At 55.4% G+C, this 16,225-nt stretch overlaps 2 long non-coding RNA genes across 4 annotated transcripts in view; both read left to right on the top strand.

Annotated features, from left to right (window-relative positions):
- The first annotated feature begins 6,099 nt into the window (after window positions 1–6,099).
- LOC124509449 (uncharacterized) lies at window positions 6,100–10,356 on the top strand. The gene is made up of 3 exons (XR_006961446.1): window positions 6,100–6,527; window positions 9,198–9,364; window positions 10,317–10,356. It is a non-coding gene; the product is annotated as an uncharacterized LOC124509449 (long non-coding RNA).
- Window positions 10,357–15,799: 5,443 nt separating this feature from the next.
- Window positions 15,800–16,225, top strand: part of LOC124509448 (uncharacterized) — a 5,218-nt gene continuing 4,792 nt past the window's right edge. For all 3 annotated transcript variants that reach the window (XR_006961445.1, XR_006961444.1, XR_006961443.1), the window contains exon 1: window positions 15,800–16,154. This is a non-coding gene — a long non-coding RNA (uncharacterized LOC124509448). The remainder of the gene's footprint in view (window positions 16,155–16,225) is intronic.

Below are 16,225 nucleotides of genomic sequence, written 5' to 3'. Positions count from 1 at the left end.
TTTTTTTTTTAATGTTTATTTATTTAAAAAAATTTTTTTTCAACGTTTATTTATTTTTGGGACAGAGAGAGACAAAGCATGAACGGGGGAGGGGCAGAGAGAGAGGGAGACACAGAATCGGAAACAGGCTCCAGGCTCCGAGCCATCAGCCCAGAGCCTGACGCGGGGCTCGAACTCACGGACCGCGAGATCGTGACCTGGCTGAAGTTGGACGCTTAACCGACTGCGCCACCCAGGCGCCCCAATGTTTATTTATTTTTTAAGAGCGAGTGCAAGTGGGGGAGGGGCCGAGAGAGGGGGCGGAGGATCCGAAGGGGGCTCTGCGCTGACGGCGGTGAGCCCCGTGTGTGGTTCAAACTCATGAACTGCGCGATCGCCACCCAAGCCGGAGCCAGACGCTCAACCGGCTGAGCCACCCAGGTGCCCCACTTCTTGATGGGGATGGCAAGATTCTCGAAGCTCACACGGGACTGCAGATATTGCTGTGGCCGTATTTGAAAAACATGAGCTATCATAACAGAAGCGTCCCAGGGGAAGAGTGGAACAGACCTTGCTGAACCATGGCAAAGGCTCAGAATCTGGGGAACCAGCCCGAGGGATACCCCGGGCTCCTTTAGCCTCGAACACAATCGAGGGGTCGCCCCCCTGCCTGGATCCGAGAGATGCTGGGAGGACCCTCACCCCGGGGCTTGCAACACACGGGGCACCCCTTCTGGGTTCGTCTTTGCTGTAATCCGGGGAGGACTAAGCCATCACAGCCACTATCACAGATGTTCTGGAAGGCCTACTCTCGGTGGTTCCTGTGATGATTGATAGCATGCCGTCTCTGCAATCCTGCATCTCTGGGCAGGGACCGAGGCAGACTGTTCTAATCCAGGGGGAGGAGTCTTCTGACAAAGGTAAGCATGAGTTTCTGGAGATGCATGGGGAGGGCACCTTCCCCGATGGGGCTTGCTGTGTGGGCTTGGAAAGGGGCCCTTCCTAGATGGGGCGCCATCCGAACTGGGTGGTGGGTGAGAAGCGGGAGCTGACCCGAACAAGAGCGCAGTGAGATGAGTGGAGCATGGGTTGAGTGGTGAGGGGGGAGGAGGGTGGACGGAGCACCGGGGACCCCCTCCGCCAGGCCTGCCAAGGAGTCGCGACGGACGGATTGATTTTCGCTTTCCTCTGTCCAGGGCGTCAGAAAATTCCCGGTGTCCTTGGGGAGGGTGCTAAGAATATGTGCTAGGTGGCTGTGGAAAGAGAGAGAAGGGGGCCGGGATGGAGGAGGAGGAGGAGGAGAGAAACAGGGGAGGGTCTTAAGGCAAAGGACTTTCTCGTGACCCTGCCTAGAGCCTTCTTGGGCAGAATCTGAGAGCCTTTGCTTCGGGGAGCGTCTCTTGGCTGTTGATGCCCTGTACTTGTTCATTCATTGATTCCACTGATAGGCACTTAACTGTTTATACTCTACTCCCTTGTTCTTCCGTTGCCTTTGCATGTTTTCTCATTTTAACAAATAAATATCGGGACACAGCCTAACACCCCATAAGTGAACTTAGGGGACATTGGAATAGTGTATTTAAGATCTGAAGCCCAGCTTTTCCCTGCCACACACCCTCTTACCTCCCTCCCCCGCTCAGCCCATCCACTCTTACTTAGCCAGTCTTTTTTTTTTATTTTTAATTTTTTTTAATGTTTCTTTATTTCTGAGAGAGAGAGAGAGAGAGAGTGAGCAGGAGTGGGGGAGGAGCAGAGAGAGGGAGACACAGAATCCGAAGCAGGCTCCAGGCTCCGAGCTGTCAGCACAGAGCCCGACGCGGGGCTCGAACTCATGAACTGCGAGAGCATGACCTGAGCCGAAGTCAGACACTTAACCGACTGAGCCACCCAGGTGCCCCTCACTTAGCCAGTCTTAGTTTGAGAACTTGCTCTGTGCCAGGGACAGGACATGGCAGTTCGAGGTCTCTGGATTAATTAGGATCCAGTCAGGCTGAGAGTAACCGAAAGACCCCAAATGACAGCCACGTGTCCACGACAGAATTCGATTTCTCTCTCGTGTTTATGAAATCCAGATTTCGGTGGTCCCAGGCAGCTCTGAGCCACCTAAATCTGGGTTTTGTAAACACGAGAGAGAAATCGAATTCTGGTTTCTATGGTGGTTTAAAATCACGTTCAAACATTCTGCCGTGGTCCTTCCAACCAGGTGGAGTCTGAGTCCCGTCTCCTTGAATATGGGCCAGACTCTTCCAATGAATTGAATGAAGCACAGGTGACTTCCAAGGCTAGGTCACAAATGGCTTCCATCTGGTTCTCTCTCTCTCTCTCTCTCGCCACAGGTGTTCGGACCCTGGAGTTACCAGGCTAGCTGAGACGCTTTCAGACGATCCCAGCCCCAGCCACCGTCTGACCGCACGCACAAAGGAGCGGGAACGGCCGAGCTGAGCCCAGGCAACCCCCCAGGACCAACAAGAAAAAAAAAAAATACTCAGACGATGTTGTTTTAAGCCACTAGGTTTTGGGGTGATTTGTCCCACAGCAGTACGTAACTGTTCCCAAAGTCACCTCATTGCCCAAGATGGCTTCTGGAGCTTGAAGTTCATTTGCCCCCTCTGGGGACAGCAGCACAGAAGACTGAAATGCCAACTGGTCTGGAAAATCCAAGGCATCCGACTGCTATGCAGGTGGCCGTCAGCACTTGTCTGTGACCAATGGCTGACTATTTTGTCTTGCGGGTCACATATTTCTGCCCCTACTAGAGCCTGCCAAGCCACCATTCCACTCGGGGACAGCCCTGCTGAGGGCAGAGGGCTCTTTGGAACATGTGGTAGGGCCCTCTGAGGTCCTGGGGACAGAGGACATGCCTGCTGCCTGGGCTGGCAGCTGTTCCCCGTCTCGGCTCTAGCTCCGCCCTCACAGACCCCAGGTGACTTGGCACATGTCGTTGACACGGAGCCGCTCAATTTCCTGCCTTATCTCCCCTCTGGCCTCCTGGCTTGCAACCGAGTCTTCCTGTTTGGGGGGCTGAGGGCTCTGCGGCTTCTCACCGGCTTTCTCTGCACCCCCGTCCCCTAAGGACAAGGTTTGGGGGGGGGCAGGACGGGAGGGACAATAGCCCTTCTGGTGCAGTGGAGGCGGCTCCAGACTGCAGACCTGGGCTTTCATCCAGGCTCTGACACGAATTGGCCGCCCGGGTTGGCGGATCCCTGAACCCCTGGTCTCAGTTTCCTCATCTACAAAGCCCTCACGGGTTGCGGCTTTGTGATTCTGTAGTATTTGCTGACTGGCCTTGTTTCATGGGGCCAGGCCATTTGGAGGATCTCAAGGAAATGGTATCAGTTAGTGATCTTTCCACTGTAAACCCAACCCAAACCAATGTTAGCGAAAGGAGGAATCCGTTGGTCTGTGTTACCGAATGGTCCAGGGGCGAACGCTTCAGGTATGGCTTGATCTAGGACCCAAAGATGACCCCAGTGCCCATTATTTTCTTTGTTTCCCCTGAATGGGCTTTAGTGGCTGCACAGTGGTTGTTCCCTGCCCCCCATCCCTGGAACTTCCAGCACCCTGACCTGCCCCCCCCGCCCCCCGCCCATGCCTCCGCTGTAGCTGTTATACTCTGAACCTTGCATTCTCCCACAACCAAACCCAGCCCAGAAGAAAGGCTGTGTCCCAGCCATCCCAGCAAAGGCCCCGATGTTCCCTTTGACTGAACCAATTCAGTCATGTGTGTTCTGTGATTAAGCCATTCAGGCTGATCCCTTGAAGCTGGGGGTGCAGCCAACCCTGACTTCCCAAACTACGTCGCTGGGAAAGAAAGGAAACGGATACTGGCAGTGTGTGTGTGTGTGTGTGTGTGTGTGTGTGTGTGTGTGTGCATGTGTGTGTGTGTGTGTTTGCGAGGGGGTTACGTATCCTCAAAGATCACTCCGAAAGCAGATTTATACCCAGGATGAAGAAAGCTGGACCCCCAAATCCATATAATGCAGTGCAGTTTGGCAATAGAAAGCTTCGGGTGAGCTCTGCAGTCAGGGAGGGCTTCTTGGAAGAGGCGGGCCTTGGATACTGAGGAGAATTTACACTGGAAGGTGCCTGGGGGGAAGAGCAGACAAGGACCCTCTTCTGTACGGTCCGTAGCCCGACAGCTTCTCTCAATCTGGGAACTACATTGATTGGAGTTTGACCAGGTCGTAATCGCAGAGGTAAAAGAGAAACCCCGTCCGGGGGTTAGGGGTAAATTGTGTCTTCCCCCAAATTCGTATGTTGAAATCCTAACACCCCCCCCCGCCAGGACCTCAGGATGTGACTATATTTGGAGTAAGGTCTTTAAATAGGTAATGAGGTTAGCATGAGGTCACACGGGGGCAGGGGGGGCCCTAATCCAGCCTGACTGGCGTCCCCTCTAAGAAGAGGAGGTTCGGACACGGGCACACCCAGAGGGAGGAGCATGTGGGGACGCGGGGACACCGTGGGGGGCAGCCGTCTGCAAGCCGCACAGGGAGACCTCAGGGGAAGCCAGCCTGGAGGCCCCTTGATCTCGGACTTCCGGCCTCCAGAAGTCCGAGACCATCAAGCTCCGTCGTTAAAGCCACTCAGCGTGTGGCTCCTCATTCCGGCCGCCCCGGCCGACTAATACAACTGCTTTCAAGAGTAGCGGGGTCCCCACCTCGCCTTTGCACCTTCCTGCAGGGGCTGGCCTCCCTGTTCGGAGCCCGGCTGTGCTCCCGGCACGAAGCCACCCCGGGGACTCTCCCCTGCTCCCCCTTTACCCCACAGCTGACACCCCAACTGCAGGGGCTTTGCCAGAACGCCCTCCTTGACGCCGCCAAGCCCTCTTTATCCTTTACCTCCCTGATGGTCACTTGTCCCGGACCGTCCTTGAGCGCAAAAACCCTCGCCCTGGCCCCACGGTGTCTACTTTTGCTGAAGACGAAGCCAGATCCGGCCGGTTTTTTGAAATAGGAGACGGAATTTTCCCCGAAGTGAAAATCATGGTACCCAATTCTTGTGGGAGGCAGACGGGGCTGGCGCTGGCACCGCCAGCCTTTCTTTCCCGCAGAAATAGCCCCACAATGGCCTCATTTTCTAAAACTTGCGACTCAGCGAGTACGTCGCCTTGAGCAAGAAGAATCCACTTTGCTGAAGTTGAAAAGGGAGAGAAATCCATTAGTCAATGTAGGCGGCCACTCAAGTAGGGGGGACTGGGGAGTGCCCCGCCCCCCTGCCCCCCCCCCCCCCCCGCGCTTGCTTGCTCACCAGCCTTGGGGTTGAGGCATTTGGCCTCCAAACAGACTCATGGTCAAAGACAGAGATGTACACCTCGGTTTGGCTTTCCCCGCACCCGAGTGTACTGAAAGCCAATGGAGGAGGCCCAGGTCGCCTTTTGCTCCCACTCTTGGAAGAAGCTGGAAGGATCCCCGAGTACCCCTTTGTCAACGGAGCCATAAAAGCCAGGCAAGTCGGCCTGTTTGGGGCAGGTGGGGGGGGGGGCGAGGGAGGAAAAGGGAGGTGAGGGTTTATGGGGGGGCCTATTGTTAGTTGCTCTCTGTGCAAGGGGAACCGGAAAGATAATCTTCCTAGAGCATTTAAGGCTCTAATTAGAATCTTCCTTCTCTGACAAGGGTTTTCCTTCCATTGTTGTGTGGTCTTGCTGCCCTCCCCATCCAACCTGGACTCCCGGGAAGGGGACAGGACTGGTAGGGGTATGTGCCAAGGGTCCAAGAGTCCGAGGGGCCGCCCTGGGAGGGGGGGGCTCCCTGGGCTTATCGGCCATCTTGGGGGCGGCGGAGGCTATACAGCCTCTGAGAGGCATCCTTGAGGTTTAGGGTCTCCTATCGTTTCCGGTGGGGTGCAGGGCCCATGACTGAGCCCAGTAACCAAGTCGGCGCCCGCTCCCCAGGTTCTTGTGCCTCCCTGCCTCTCCTCGCTCCCCCCCTTCCCACCCCCTAGCTGGCTGGCGTGGTCCTGCCACTTCCCGGTCTACTCAGCATTCCGAGGAGGGGGTAGAGCCCGAGAGTGGCTGCCTGCTGCAGAAATAAGTCTCCTGGCAAATTAGCTGCAGGATTTAAAATCCATTTTTATTCTGCCCATTATTAATTATTGTTATTTCTGCTGTTCATTACCAGCTCGTTTCCTTGATCAACTCCCGGAACAAAGGCTCGTCAAGGCCTCCCCCTCCCTAGGGAGGAGCCCATAGGACCACCACCGCGGGGACCCCAGCCCCGAGTGCCCCTCCCGGGACTGGAGATGCGGAGCCCTTCGGGGCTCAGCGAGGCCTTTTCCCTGCTGACTTCAGAGATGGCTCTCTCACCCCTGCTACCCTGTCCGGAGCGGCCCAACTAGGAAACCCGTTCTTAGTTCTGATTTTGTACTTTGAAAACCGATCCACAGTTCACACGCCTACGGTAAAGTCCACCAACCTTCAGTGGATAAGTCTATGGCCTTTTCCGCAAGTATAGATCCATGACCTCCTAGATCAAGACATAGGACATTTTGCCAACACCCGTCCCAGAGGCTCTCTTTACACGCCCTCCCGATTGACGTTCCGCCAAAAGGTAACCATTATTCTGACAGTATAGACTTGTTTTGTCTGGTTTTGAACCTCCACAAATAGAATCATACAATATGTATTCGGGTGCGTCGGGCTCCTTTTCACTCAGCGCTGCCGGGGACATCCATCCGCGCGGTTGCACGGACTGGTCATCTCGTTCTTTTACCGGCGCCGCGTGGCGTCCCTTGGTACGAATACATCGTGGTCGGTGATCTGTCCTTCTCTCGGTGGGCATTTCGCTTGTTTCCAGTTTGGGGCTGTCATGAATAAAACTGCCGTGCGCATTTGCGTGCACGGCTGTTGGTGAACGCAAACGCTCATTTTTCCCGGTTGTGCACTGCCTCGACACGAAATTGCTAGATCACGGGATATGTAATAAAGCCATGCCGGGTTTTTAAAAGAGTAGGCCAAGAGAGGGCAATGCTTGTGCCAAGGGCCTAAAAAGCGAATGCCTTTTAGGCAGCATGTGCGTGGGAAGATATTTTGCTCATGCGCGTGGTGAATTGTTACAAATATGGCCCCCGATGGATCATACCTCGCGGTATCCACATCCATACATAGTCCCCTTTCCACATTGACTTTGGGTTTAGCCACATGACTTGCTTTGGCCCATGGGACATCGGCAGACACGATGCAAACGGTATATGAGACGTGCTGGGGCACGGAGACGACAAGACCGCATGGGGAGGATGATCTAGATTTGGGGGACTGGGGAGTGGGATTTGGGGGATGGCTAGGATCACCTAGCCTATACAGAAGCTGGTGCCAGAAGGGGGGCTCAGCCATAACGAAAACCCTAAAATATACAGTCCTGGTTTAGGGTCAGGTGGCAGGTGGCATGGAGAATGGAGAGACAGTGACCCATGTTAGACAGTGGCGAGCCATCAAAAACTAGGACTGAGTCTTGGGGCGCCTGGGTGGCTCAGTCGGTTGAGCGACCGACTTCGCCTCAGGTCACGATCTCACGGTTTGTGGGTTTGAGCCCCGCGTCAGGCTCTGCGCTGACAACTCAGAGCCTGGAGCCTGCGTGGGATTCTGGGTCTCCCTCTCTCTCTGCCCCTCCCCCGCTCATGCTCTGTCTCTCTGTGTGTCAGAAATAAATAAACATAAAAAAAAAAATTAAAAACTAGGACTGAGTCTTGCTGGTGTCCGTGCTGGCCTGGAGGGCACATGGCACTGTCGCTGTGACCGTCTCCTCCCCCGCCCCATCTTCTGCTCACAGATTCCATCGCGTTCTTACCACCAGCATCTGTATGAGGCTCCGTCATACAGTTTTTCTTCATCTCTTCTTCCTTTCTCTCTCCCCCCCCCCCTTTTTTTTTTGGCCGTCCTAACTCCCAACCCCCTGTATTTCCAGTTGGAAAGAGAAAAGAGAGGGGGGAATATTTGAGGCAGAGGAGAAAGTTTAAAGGCCACGGTCCCAAGCATCAGTTCCAGAAAAGAATCTTTAGAGCTAGTCCCTTTCGAGACCCAACTGGGGTTGCTTGAAGCACTGGGGCAGGAGGTTAGGGATCTGGGTTACCAAATCGGATTGTGGTTATTCCACGTCTTCTTAGTTGATTACCCCGGCGTGGTGTAATGCCTCCCTCCAATTCCTATGAATGTTGGCCTTGGGGGTCAGCCGACCCCCACGTTCTCCTTCCAGCCCTCCCACTACGAACCAGCTTGTCCTGTCGGGTACCGCTTCAGCTGTTTGAACGCTCCTTTTTGTGTTGCAGTCTCCGAACAGGGGCGATCCTGCCGGCCCTGCCTTCCTCACGGGGTGATCGTGAGGCCGACGGGGTAACACCCGGGGAAGCAGAATGAGCCGCGCACAGCCGCGTGCGAGGGCAAGGCACGCAGAGCGCTGAGCCTCAGGAGCGGCCGTCAGCACGAATTGTGACCGTTTGGGGGCAACGGTTGCAGTCTTTCAAGGTCGTTTTGCTTTATGGCCTCTCTCCTTAGCAGTCCACATAACTTTGGCGTGTTCACGAGGGAGAGCGGGCTCCAGAAGCTTTCTCTGGTTACCTCTCGCCGTATTTGCACACCAGCGGAGGTATCTACGGTGGACACGTCTTTAGGCTCTCGGCTCGTTTCAGGAAGAGCTGCTGGACCGTCGATCTCGTTCCTGGCTGGAACTGACTCGTATCCAGAGCTGCTTTTACACCGCATTCCTTCCTGGGGTAGACCAGGGCTGGGTTCTCAATCCGTGGCCTGTGGGCGGGCTTCGGGAGGTTTCACGATGGCGCGCAGAATTTCTTAAATTTCTTTTTAATGTTTGTCTATTTTTGAGAGAGAGAGAGAGAGAGAGAGCACGAGCGGGGGAGGGGTAGAGAGAGAGGGAGACACAGAATCCGAAGCAGGCTCCAGGCTCTGAGCTGTCAGCCCAGCGCCCGACGCGGGGCTCGAACTCATGAACCCTGAGATTGTGACCTGAGCTGAAGTTGGACGCTCAAACGACTGAGCCACCCAGGTCCCCCCCCCCCCATAAAAAAAAAACAACTCCTCAACTTTGGGCCTAGGCTGTCACTATGAGATTGGGATTCTAAGACTTTAGCAAGAAGCTACTAGTGTTAAGACCTATTGTTCCAAGAAGGAAAACTGCCCAAGGTATCTGGACCTCCTTCAGCGAAACGCTGGAGGATTATTTTATTCCTCTTTCTTCAGAGGACTATATTTCCCCTCTCCTTTTAAGGTGTGGACACCAACCTCACAGTGGAGACAGAAGAACCAAGCATTCAGGGTTAAACGGGGAATTGTGACTCAATAGACCTTGAAGAACACATTCCAACAGAACTCTCCCAACCGTGGCTGCTTTTTTATTTTTATTTTTTTAAGGTAATGCCAGCGATGGAAGGGGAGGTGAGGAATTATGCAAATGTTTGGTCGGTAAATGCTTTGCTGCAAATGATCTGTCAGGAGAAACCCACCCCTGAGCCTTCATAGTGAGGAATAGAGTCAGGGACCCAGCTCTTCCGTTGCGCCTGTTGGGAGCCCTGCTCCCAGTGTGCACACGTGAGTGCCCGGCAGGGAAGGCGGAGCCTGTGCTGTGGCGGTAGTTCCGGGTTGAATAACGTGAACCAGGCGTGCATCCTGGGTCCTTTGCTGGGGGGGGGGGAGGGGGTAGAGGCTGCTTGGCGATTGTCGTGGGATAGAAAGAATCCGATCCCAAGATGAGCAGTGCGTCCCTATTCAGGGACCATCCCTTCTCCACCCCCTTTGGGGAGGATTTGGAAATGGGGGTGCATTTGTAGTTGTCACAGTGGCTAGGGGCTGCTTCCTGGCGTTTAGGGGGCAGGGGGCCAAGGACAGGGCTCCCATTGACAACGCTAGTGGCTGCCAAGAAAGTCCCAGGTGTCCTTCCGAAAGACCACGTTGGTTCGTTAGACACCGAGGAACCTTTTTTCAAGGTAATTCAAGGATTGGGGCAGGGACTATTCCGAGTAAGAGAGGTGGTGAGCTCATCCAGAGGCTGGGGGAGGAGATGTTCAAGGACCCACGGGGGTCCAGCTGTGGCCACTTGGAGGGAGGAGCTGGGGGGTGGTTCCTTGGTAGGCGGGGCTAGCTGTCATCAATGGAGAGTGAGAAAGAGCCATGGGTGGTCCACTATGACTTTGGCTCCCCGCCCCGGAATGAGATTCCTAGAAAGCCTAAGAAGCATGGGATTTAGCGTCGGGCAGAATCAGGAGGTTGCCCCAAAAGCCAGGTAGGCCTTAGCTGCACAGAGAGGGTCTCTATTACTGCGTTTATTTTGCCCTGCTTCCCCAGCCCTCCACTTCTCCAATTTTTTTTTTTTTTAATATTTACTTTTGAGAGAGTGCAAGCAGAGAAGGGGCAGAGAGAAGACGACAGAGGATCTGAAGCAGGCTCTGCACTGACAGCAGCGAGCCGGACCCGGGGCTCGAACTCACGAACCGCGAGATCATGACCTGAGCCGAAGACGGACGCTTAACCGACTGAGCCGCCCAGGCGCCCCACTGCTTCGCCCATCCACAAGGGGAGCAGCCTGGCCTTCGCCTCTGCTGGTACCCACGGGGGGGCCCAGGGCAGTGAGAACTCCCTGCAGCCGGACCCACCCTGGCACGGCCTGGTCTGCCGCTGCAGCCTGCGGGAGCCACCTCAGAGGGGAACCGGGTGCCCCGGGGCGGCATCGTCCAGCCACCCCACAGGAGGAGAGGCCAGAGGGTCCTCGCAAGCCCAGCCACCGTCATCATCGGCTGCCCGCTCCCCCTGTGCCCCGTGGCTCTGTGGCTAGACCGGGGCCAGGGGATTTTAACGACAGGTATTGAGGCCAACTCTCGTTTCTTGTCTTCTGCTCATCAATGGTTTGCAGGGCGAAGGCGCGGGGGTGGGCGGGGGCAGGGAGATGACCGTGGCAGGGAGCAGAGCTCAAATACTGCAGGGGGAGGGGCGCTGACTCCCAGCAAGGGCCGGGGGAGGGGACTGGCGCGTGTCTCAGCCCACCTGATAGGAAGCGGAAGGGGGGGCGTTGACTAATATCATCACAGCAAGCAGTTATTGAGCGTTTACTGTATGCCTGGCACAGTTCTGAGCACTTGATGTGGGTTTCATCCTCCAAGCCATCCCCAGGGAGGGCTCGAGTCGGGCACCGCGTTCAGAGGGGAGGCCCCCCCTCCCCGCCCCCGAGGCAGGGGTGTTGACTTAACTCGTTCAGGTTGCACAGCTAAGAAGTGCGGGAAACGGGATTTGAATCCTGGCAGCCTGGCCCCGATGCCCATGTAGTGAGCACCTAGGCCTGCCGCCTGGAGCCTCTAAAAGGGCTGGGAGAAGTGGGACTTGGTGTGTGTGTTTGTCGGCGTGTGCACGTGTGTGTCGGCCTGTGATCTCGGCTCAGGTCATGATCTCACAGTCCGTGAGTTCGAGCCTGGCATCGGGCTCCGTGCTGACCGTGCAGAGCCTGCTTGGGATTCTCTCTCTCTCCCTCTCTCTCTCTCTGCCCCTCCCCCTCTCTCTGCCCCTCCCCCACTCACGCTGTCTTTGTCTCTCTCAAAATAAATAAATAAGCTTAAAAAAAAATAACCACTATCATTTAATTTTTATCTCCTGCTGTTCTGGGGGTTGAGTGTTCTTGGCTAGGCAGCTCTTTTCCTGTCTCTCTCTCTCTCTCTCTCTCTCTCTCTCTGCCTTGTGCCATTGCCATCAGACAATGCCTGAGGCTGAAGTCATATGGAAGGCTTCCTTCCTTACTCACATGTCTGGCCATTGATGCTGGCTGTTAGCTGGGATCTCAGTGGAGGCTGTCAGCTGGAACATTCCACGAGGTCTCTCTGTGTAGTCTGGGCTTCCCCACAGCATGGTGGCCCATTTCTAAAAGTAAGTCTCCTGAGAGAGGAAGCCTTGGAAGTCACATAGTATAGTGACCCTTGCGTCTGCTGTCACGAATCCATCCAGATTCAAGGGACTCCAGCTCTTGATGGAAAGAGTGACATCGTAAGAAGGGCATGTGGCATGGGCCATGCTGTCGCCAGCTCGGACAATGCAATCTGCCACAGTACTTTTTCTTTCTTTCTTTTTTAATTTGATTTCATTTTTTTTATTATTATTATTTTTTAATTTTTTAATGTGTATTTATTTTTCAGAGAAAGAGAGACAGAGCGCGACCAGGGGAGAGGCAGAGAGAGAAGGAGGCAGAGAATCGGAAGCAGGCTCCAGGCTCTGAGCTGTCAGCACAGAGCCCGACGCGGGGCTCGAACTCACGGACCGTGAGATCATGACCTGAGCCGAAGTCAGAAGCTTAACCAACTGAGCCACCCAGGTGCCCTCCCCCCCCCCCTTTTTTTTTTTTACCTTGAAAGGGCTTCTGTGAATGAAGCCCGAATTCATTCTGGAGTCACTTCCGCTGGTGACAAAATGCTACATGAGTAGGGACTCAGAGCCTCACCCCAAGGCATCTATTCTCCCTCCTTCATAGTCTCCCTGCTGGGAGCCAGGTACTGAACCAGAAATAAGGTTACAACATCCCTGGTCCCGGGAGGCAGCCACTCCCAGCCACCAGGAGAAGGTTCCCCCAAACCCCTTCGGTTTTTTTTTTTTTTTAAATTTTTTTTTTTTTTCAACGTTTATTTATTTTTGGGACAGAGAGAGACAGAGCATGAACGGGGGAGGGTCAGAGAGAGAGGGAGACACAGAATCGGAAACAGGCTCCAGGCTCCGAGCCATCAGCCCAGAGCCCGACGCGGGGCTCGAACTCACGGACCGCGAGATCGTGACCTGGCTGAAGTCGGACGCTTAACCGACTGCGCCACCCAGGCGCCCCGACCCCTTCGGTTTTTTATAAATGTCCTCGGAGGCTCTAAGCAGGGAGACAGAGGGGTGTGTCAGGTGCTGAGAACCTTGTCCACCCTGAACTATCCCGCACGCCCCACCCGGTCCTTGTGTGGGCTTGGCCTTGTCTTTCTCAGTTCTTTGTTCTTATGGGCTGAATTGTGTCCCCCAAAACTCATGTGTTGGAGCCTCGACCCCTAGTACCACAGAACGTGACTGCGTTTGGAGACTGGGCCTTTAAAGGAGGTAAGTAAGGTAAAATGAGGCCCTTAGGGTGGGCCCTAATCCACTGGGACTGGTGTCCTCATGAGAAGAAATGTCGGGGGGCGCCTGAGTAGCTTAGTCGGTTAAGCGTCCAACTTCGGCTCAGGTCATGATCTCACGGTCTGTGGGTTCGAGCCCCGCGTCGGGCTCTGTGCTGACGGCTCAGAGCCTGGAGCCTGCTTCGGATTCTGTGTCTCCCTCTCTCTCTGACCCTCCCCAGCCTCCAGAACTACCACATATAAATTTGTTGCTTAAGGTCTTTTTTTTTTTTTTAAGTTAACTTATTTTGAGAGGGTAGGAGGGGCAGAGAGAGAGGCAGAGAGAGAGAGTCCCAAGCAGGCTCCTCATTGTCAGTGCAGAGCCCAACGTGGGGCTCCGTCTCACAAACCGTGAGATCATGACCCGAGCCGAGATCAGGAAGTCAGGTGCTTAACTGACTGAGTCCCCCCCCCCCCCACCCAAGTCTCCAATACCCTGCGGTGTTTCGTTACGCCAGCCGGCGCTTATCAACACATTTGTCCCGCACCCCCTTTAGGGGAAGCCTTCTTCCGGTGACATTCCCAAAGCCGGCGCAGGCGGCCAGAAGGCCTCTGCCTGGGTGTGATTACCTGGCAGGGGTGGGAGCCCTGGGTGGGGGGCGGGGGAAGACAGCCGCTTGTCCCCCAGCCTGTCCTGGTAGCACAGAATGCGGCTTTGATTGGATTAACTGGTGGTCGGTCACCCAGGGACTCTGCCCTTGCCAGTGCGGGGTCAGCGCAGGGAAGGCCGGAGGTAGTCAGCCAGTGTGGAGGAGGGAGGGAGGAGGCAGCCGGCGGCCCTCTGCCTGGCCCCAGGGGCTGTGGGCTGCAGGGGGGGGGGACGCCTTGCCAGACTGGGGAACCCCGCTCCTCACGCAGCCCCCTCGATCTCCTGGCCTGGCCCCCGGGTGCGCGCAGTTCAGCCCTGGCTCCGTCGGCACTGGAGGCACCTAATGAGCAGAAAAGCACGCCCACCAGAGCCACCCGAGGCCCAGCCCACTCCTGGGCACCGGGCAAGGCAGCCCTTCCTCCCAGGGCTGGCTCTACCCCACGTGAATCCAGGGTGCGCCTGGCCTCGATGCATTTTTTATCTTGCTATATTCTTTCCATTGTCCTGACATGAATAATTTAAAATGACACAGCAAGAAAGGGCAGTCCTGGCCACGCGGGGGAGGCTGTGCCCTCCCCCCCTACACACGCACACACACATGCGCACACGCACCTCCGTTTGGTCTTGCCTCCCGAACGTCTCTTGTGTTTCCGTCTATCTCATTCTTGAACCTTGTTCTTGAACCTTTCTCTAGGGCTCTCTCGTGCTCAACGTGACACGTGAGGCGCATGCACATGCTCACAAGCGCACATCCCCTCCTCCCCTCCTTCCCCCCCCCCCCCCCCCCCCCCCCCCCGGTCTCAGCGGGCCGAGTGTGTGACATTTGTGTGTCTGTCTCTGGGATAGCGCCGTCTCCCTCTCGGTGTGAACTGCCTCATCCGCCTTTCTCTCTGTTTCTCATTTCCCTTCTTTCCTTTGACTGACTCTGCTGTTTGCATATTGAGGGAAAAGGCTGCTTCATTTGTGAAGCGGCCTTATTTGATGACTCCTTTTGCAAGCACACAGCGTGGAACGCTCTTGAGGGGGGCGGTAAGAGCAGGAAGGGAGAAGACAGGCCCGGACAGGCCGACTGGATTCATCATCCTTCCTTCAGAAGGCTGTGAATTTTCAGAAGATATGAGGGGCAAGTTTGAGGTTCACAGACACGCGGGGGCTTTTGTGCGTCACCTGGGCCTTCGGTGACCCGTATGTGGAGCTGCGGCCGGCCACTGGCATTGTCTGGAGAGCAGCCTTGAACCAGGAAGCAGGCTTTATTTGTCAGGAGAGGGCATAGCCAGGATTTCCTGAAGGTTCTGGCCTCTAGCCTGTAACCCAGTGCTGTCCAATAGAAATATAATGCAAGCCACAAATGTGAGCCACATATGGCATTTGGAATGTTCTGGTGGCCACATTAAAAAGGTAAAAAGAAACAGGTGAAATTAATTTCAACAACATATCCTATTTAGCCCAGTTTATCCAAAGTATTATCGTTTCAACATGTAACCGAGAAACAAGATTATTAACGAGATATTTTACATTGTTTTTTTGGAACCAAGTCTTTGACATCCGGTGTGTGTTTTGGGCTTTACAGTACCTCTCAGTTTGGACTGGCCGCATTTCGGGTGCTCCGTAGCCACACGTGGTAGGGGTTGCCCAATCGGGCGGCGCTGGCCTCGCCTAGCCGAGCCCCGGGGCCCGGAACCTCGGTTTGGGCCGCGTGAGTGGCCGCGATGTTAATTAGCCCTCCGTATGTATGTATTCTTCCCATAACCATCCCGAAATGGGGCCAGTCATTCATTATCAGTGTGCTGGCCTCGCTTCCAATTCGAGCAGCGCCCCGTACTGGGGGGGATCGCTGACCCACATTCCGTCACTTGGGGGAGCTGAGGGCGGGGTCTCCAGGTACTTTAGGCCTGCCCCCCCCCCCCAGCTAGGGCCTCACCTCCTGGGTGCGTGTTCCCCCTCCTTGCCTTAGGTCCCAGGCACCCCTCCGGCCTTCCCCTTCTATATATAGTGCGCAGTGGTGACAGCTGGTCATCTGATGAGTCATCAGTCACTGTGGGCGTCTCCTGATGGAACCCTGAACATTTATTCACAGGGCGTTTTTGGCAGCCTCCGAGTTCCTCCTAGTAAGTGCTGGCTTTTGGAGGTTGGTCTGAAAAAACCACACGAAGAAGATCGTGGAGTTTGATTAAGCAGTGGGGCCCCCAGGTGAAGGCCTCTGGGTGCTTGGCGGCGAACCGAGGCTTTCTCTGGAGCTTTGGCTCTCCCCGCAGCCATCATCCTGGCTCCCTCTATACCCGGCGGGCCCCAGATCGCTGCTGGCAGTGTGGCCCAGGGGTGTGGACTCCTTTGGGAAGAGGCAGAGGGCTCCCCGGAGGAGAGCGTGCAGCCCCCTCTCGTTTCCGTGGCATGTCAGGGACTAAATGTTCGCTTTGGAGCTAGCAACGCTTGGGTTTCATCTGAGCCGCTCCGCTCACCCGCTCTGCCACCCTGGGTAAGTCCCTTCTGAGCGCCGCCGGCTTCCGCTTCCTCCTCCGTGCAACGAGCTCAATACCAGCGAGGACC

Source organism: Lynx rufus, unplaced genomic scaffold (assembly GCF_022079265.1).
Source record: "Lynx rufus isolate CCGP_SWC_20201006 ecotype Redwood Valley unplaced genomic scaffold, mLynRuf1.p SCAF_14, whole genome shotgun sequence".
NCBI classification, from domain to species: domain Eukaryota; kingdom Metazoa; phylum Chordata; class Mammalia; order Carnivora; family Felidae; genus Lynx; species Lynx rufus.
This window is presented reverse-complemented; position numbering and strand designations above follow the sequence as displayed.